The sequence below is a fragment of the Carassius carassius genome, chromosome 13 (assembly GCF_963082965.1).
Source record: "Carassius carassius chromosome 13, fCarCar2.1, whole genome shotgun sequence".
NCBI lineage: Eukaryota > Metazoa > Chordata > Actinopteri > Cypriniformes > Cyprinidae > Carassius > Carassius carassius.
In genome coordinates this window covers 17,414,574-17,421,036 of record NC_081767.1, presented here as the reverse complement: position 1 = coordinate 17,421,036, position 6,463 = coordinate 17,414,574, and positions in this window count along the sequence as shown.

Here is a 6,463-nt window from a genome sequence, read left to right as displayed (position 1 = left end):
ACACTGTCTTCACTGCAAAATTACAAAATTATATTTGCCATTGAAAGGAGTAAAAAGACGCACGTTTAATTGTGTAGCTACACCTCAGTGGCCAAGTTCACATTGTACCTCGCCCAAAACACGTTCTGTATCTTGGGTATAGACATGTCGGTACGAGCCCTCCCTCACAACGGAATCTGCAGTAAAGTGGTGTGATGTCTGTGCATTCCCATGGCTCTGCCCATGAGAGCACTGCAGTAGGACACACACCGGGGCAGCTCTGTTCTTTACACTCTTAATAATCATCATTTTCTCTTTTGGGTTTTAAAAGCTGCTAACCTGACATAAAACAGCTGGAAAAAAAGGCTGATTAAAAAAGCTGACAACTCCACATTTATTACACACTGCAACGAATATTTATAATGACAAGAACAATCCATATTCAAAGTTTTATGATAACATAATTGCACCACATAGACTGGGACATCTTCCATGTTTAATGATCGACGTTATAATTATACATAATTACTACACATTAAAATGAAACTGGCACTTATTATTTGCGGAGTGAAATCTACTTTGTGCGCCTGAACTTTCTGAAGTAGGTGATCTGTGACTTTATTTGTCAAGCACTGTAAATACAAAAATAGTGTGACCTGTGCATTTTGAACTAGGTTTCAAAAAGTTTGGTGCCTAGTGCCCACAGAAATAATTTTGTGCATTCCACTGCAGTGCATCACCGTGGTTGTTGACCAATGCACAAAGCACTGTTTGCAGTGTCTTGTGCATGACAAAATGTTCTAAAAATGCAGCGCTCAAGTTATAAGAAGTTTAACATTTAAAAACGTGTCTCTAGACCTTGGTGTTATGCCCTGTGTGATGTGTTTTTAATTCATGCTAACCTTGTCATGTGCAACATGCTTCAAAAGTCAAAAGACGTCCATCTAGCATATGTTTACACCGAAAAAGCCAATGGAAAAGCAGCACAGTGCAATGCAAATATGTTTATAACCCCTAAGAAGTATAAAATATTGGGTAAATATTGTATTTTTAATTATTTGGAAGGTATCCAATTTTAAGTTCACTTCAAATCAACAATTGTCTTGCTCTGTCTGCCATTTTGGATATGTGTTACTGGGCTTCTCACAAAGCATTCTGATTCCATAAACTTCATAAACACCCTATGTCTGCTTGAAGGATGTCTGGGATTTTGACCTCACAATCTTGTCCTTGTTAGGAGTATGTGTGTCTATAACAAATGAATTACTGCTTGAGGTTACTCTACAGAGGCCCATGAGTTGCTGGGGTTTCAGTGGAGGGTTTATGAAAAGAGGTGGAGATTGAGAGGCAGGTGGCGGTGGCAGAGCCGACCAAAACAAAACAAAAAGCTTCTGTAGTGATTTAGCCCGGACAGGACAGGAAGAAGGGAACAATGCCCTGCTCTTGAGTTGCTGCTCTCCCTCCCTCTCTCTGCCCTCTTCTCTCATCTGCACATGACCAGGTCACCCAGTGTGCACTCACAATGTGCTGATCAAAGCCCTGGGTTTGATCTGGCAGGATCTTGTTGAGGCCACCGGGGATGCAGGAAAATGTAGGCTAAAGGTCACCTGAAACATCTTCAGAGCCAAAGTCATATATCTATTTCTCCCTTGAATGAAATTCACCTCCCTTCAGGGCTTTTACCTCTTTTTTGTTTTTCATCTGGCTGAAGGTTTCTGTTACGCCCTGATCTAAGAACGGTTTCTGCTACTAATGTTCTTATCTATATTTTAGTAAGCGAAAGAGCAAAAGTCTCAGATCAGTGCAAAAGGGCACATTTTTCCAGCACTAAAGAAAGGAGATGGACATGAGCCAACATGTAGCTCTTAGTAGCAGAGGAGAGAACAGGAATTTTAATGAACCTACAAAAACCCGCCCAGCAGGTTGTCATCTTACAAATGCCACAGATGTCTCTAAAAAGACAGCAGAGAGAAGTGTAAGAGAAGCTTACCTGACCCTAAAAACTGGCTTCGGGTGCTTTTTAAATCAGCTAGGAATAAGAACCCGAACTGTACATTCTCTCAATACTTGTAATTATTCAAATAACCATCATTTTTAATGTAACTAACTCCATTTGAACAGTTCACATTGACCCCACTGGAATGAACCAGTGCATCAGAAAAGAATACTAAAAGGGCATTTTCTTGACATGTGAGCTGAGCCAACACCTGATGACACATTAACCCATGAACTTGACGACAAACCTTTTGTTATCTCAAAACCAGAGTTGCTACAAAATTTCCAAAGAAACCTTCAGAGAGGAAAAATATAGACATTCAAAGTTAGGTCTCAGATAATTTAATGACCACGGACTATCTGGGTGGCGCCAACATGGTGATGGTAGTTTGTTTAGGGAAATCCATAACACATTGACTTTCATTTCTCCACATACATATTCATTAACTGGTCATAGGAAAGTTTACAGACACTCAATGACTACAAGCATTGATATGATCATGAGTCTGCTACTTTCCTTTCTCGGTAAGGCTGTGAGGCGGTTAGGATCTTACGTTTCCTTTCTGTCCCCCAAGTAAATATATGTTCTATTTTCTGTTCATGACTGGTCCTCCTGTGACAGGGGTTGCGGTACGTAGATCCCCTTTCCCGTCATGTGTTGCTTGGTCAACAAACACATATACGGGGTCTGCTTGTCAGCCTGATGGTGTGGTTTAAGGGGAACCTCCAAGGCCAACTTTATCCCTGTTCTATTAAAAACTAAACTAAACTAAACTAAAAAAAATGACTGAAATATAATTTTCTTCCAAACAATGTCATCCTTAGAGATAAGGTTGCATTTACCTGTCAGGGCTTCCATGAAATAGAATCGACAGATCCAGAGCTGGTTCAGGGACTAATATGTTTCCTGTTTTAGATATCTGAGGATCCGAATATCCCCTTGGACCCCCGTGGGATGCTGAGACATGAGCTGCTTTTCAGATCCACAACAGACTCTAAAAAGCACTCTCTGACAGAAGCAATGGAAATGGGTATGAAGACAAGACTGAAAACCAGCTAACAACAAATAAATAATGGACACAGAAGACAAAACCAGATAGCAGAAGATGTGAAAGAGATGGCTTAGGTTGAGAAATATATTTTTGGGGGCTTTGGGGGTGGTGAAGCAAAGAATCTCATATTTCCTGGAAGGGAAATGGATTCATGGAATGCCGGGTAAAAAGGAAACTGAATGAACCCCAGATGGACAACATGCTGGTGATACGAGCAAAAATGGGTTGTTGCCAAAGCAAAGTTTTCTGGTTGCTTCCTCTTCATAATGGTGTACACTGACCGCAAGGCTGATTTCAATTCAGGAAAATGTTTTTTTTTTTTCTTAGTACTTGGAATTTCTCTAACCTGTTTTTATTTTTATTTTATTTTATTTTATTTTTAAGCAAGATGGTAGACACACTTTGAACCATGTTAGAATTTAACAGGATACATGACGTGACCACAGGATCAGATTAGAATAGTAACTGCCTGATGTGTCCTCTTATGAAACGTTTCGTCTCCATCACATGGCTTTAAATACAGAATTAATGAGGGCAACTGTGAGGTCAGGAGTGGTGTAATTTGATAATACAGTATATCTGATGACAGCACCTCTTAAATCCTGAAGGATTACATCACACAAAGGATGATCGAGATTTGCAAAGGAGATCGACATGTTCCAGGAAACCAAATGGAGAAAACAATCCTGCCATCTATTGGTGATTTGGGCTCATGTGTAATCATAATTTGGTGTCATATTTTTATTTTTTCACAACCAGAACATATCTATTAGCTTATTATAAATCGTTATTTAGGATATTTTTGATTGAATTCTGCAATGCATTGCTCATGTCTATTACATGAGTGTTTTTAATTGGGTCTTTGAAGAACTTATATTAGCATGCAGGCAACCTGTTTGTGGATGAAAATGAATGTCTGTGGCCAGTGGCGGCTCTAGACAAATTTTACTAGGGGGGCCAAGGAGGGGCCAGTGTTTAACCAGAGGGTCACATTAAAAATGGCAACATATTTTATTTAAATGTAATGCAAATAAATACAAAAAAGTAATTCTTGAAAAAATCTACACAGTAATTTTACACAATCTAAACATGTTAATAAAAACAAATTACTATTAGTACTCTTATAAAATTCAATCAGGCAATCATACATTTCACAATTTAATATTTATATATGAATGTCAAGAATTCAAAAGTGTACATATTTATAATGCTTACACTACACTACACAGAAATAATATACAATTAAATTATGCTTATTTTAAATGTATTGTGCAGGCTAAAAATATAATAAGCTTTTAATAATCTTTCAGTGCGCAAAACCATTATAATATGAAACGCTTGTCACGCTGTCTAGTCTCTGTTTCCATGGGTGTCCACTAGTGGGCTCACTTCCCCTTAGGCACTTCACCATAGGCACTAGTATTCTACTAGTCTTGTCCTGTCATCACAGTAATTGCACTCCTGCTAATTGCACCAGGTGCATTCACTTAATTGTCATTAGCCTCCCTATAAATACCTGTCTTTCCATGTTGTCTGTATGGAGTCCTTACCCTTCGTGTTATCAGCCTTCTCATCCTCCGAGATTCTCCTTTGTCTTCTCGTCCTCCGAGATCCCTCGTTTTCCGAGTTCCCTTTCCTGTCCCTTTCCTTTGTTTGTTTTGGACTGCTAGTTTGGTTTTGACCTTGGATTGTTTTCGACCACATTTTTGGATTACCCTTTTACAATAAACATCTGCAATTGGATCTACTCTCTCCTGTGTCTCACTGAACACATTCGTCACAGAAGGACTCCATCCTTAAGATCCAGCAGTATGTTTTTGGATACTTCCTCCCCAGCCACTGAGCGGGATAGAGGAAATGGTTTTGAGGGTACCCGCCTGGTCGTGTTTCGTGGGACCAGGGGAGGTCGCTCAGGTGTGAGTGGTCGAGAGGAGGTCCGGCATCACTCTCCACTATGGCCCCCCGTCGACCCTGGGTTCGAATGGGAGCCGCCGTCTCACCATTGTGGACGGAGAGGGGAGAGGAGGCACAAGTCTGCCGAGCCAGCGCCGCTGCACAAGATGGCCGCCAGCCCAGCGCCGCTGCGCAGAATGGCCGCCGACCCAGCGCCATTGCACAGGATGGCCGCCAACCCAGCACCACGAGGCAAGATGGAAGCCAGCCCAGTATCACAGCACAAGATGGCCACCAGCCCAGCGCCACGAGGCAAGATGGACGCCAGCCCAGCGCCACATCACAAGATGGCCGCCAGCCCAGAGCCACTGTGCAGAATGGCCGCCGGCCCAGCACCACTGCCCATGATGGCCGCAGGTCCAGCGACACTGCACAAGATGGCCGTCAGCCCAGCGCCACGAGGCAAGATGGTCACCAGCCCAGCGCCACGATGCAAGATGGCCGCCAGCCCAGCGCCAATGCCCAAGATGGCCGCTGAAACATTTTTGGATTATTTCTCCATGCTATCCAAAATCCTAGAGATTCCCAGGAGTGTTCACGTCACGTCTGCTGAGCCAGCGCCACAGTACAAGATGGCCACCAACCCAGCGCCACTGCACAAGGTGGCCGCCAGCCGAAGCCACTGCAGAGGATGGCAGCTACAGTGGGCTTTCCTGAGTTGAGTCAGGTTCCCATTGACCCTCCAGAGTTGAGTCAGGTTCCCGTTGACCCTCCAGAGCTGAGTCAGGTTCCAGTTGACCTTCCTGAGTTGAGTCAGGTTCCCGTTGACCCTCCAGAGTTGAGTCAGGTTCCCGTTGACCCTCCAGAGCTGAGTCAGGTTCCAGTTGACCTTCCTGAGTTGAGTCAGGTTCCGGTTGACCCTCCAGAGTTGAGTCAGGTTTCCGTTGACCCTCCAGAGTTGAGTCATGTTTCCGGTTGACCCTCCAGAGTCGAGTCATGTTCCCGTTGACCCTCCAGAGTTGAGTCAGGTTTCTGTTGACCCTCCAGAGTTAAGTCAGGTTCCGGTTGACCCTCCAGAGTTGAGTCAGGTGCTCGTGGACCCTCCAGATTCGAGTCATATTCTCGTTAATCCTCCAGAGTCGAGTCTGGTTCCAGTTGACCTTCCTGAGTCGAGTCAGGTTCCAGTTGACCCTCCAGAGTCGAGTCAGGTTCAAGTTGAACCTCCCGAGTCGAGTCAGGTGCTCGTGGACCCTCCCGAGTCGAGTCAGGTGCTCGTGGACCCTCCCGAGTCGAGTCAGGTGCTCATGGACCCTCCAGAGTCAGGGTTAGTCACCGTTGACCTTCCAGAGTCAGGGTTAGTCACCGTCGACCTTCCAGAGTCAGGGTCAGTCATCGTTGACCTTCCAGAGTCAGGGCTAGTTCCTGTTGACCTTCCAGAGTTGAATTAGGGGCCAGTTGACTTTCCAGAGTTGAGTCAGGTTCCGGTTGACCCTCCAGAGTCGAGTCAGGTGCTCGTGGACCCTCCAGAGTCGAGTCAGGTGCTC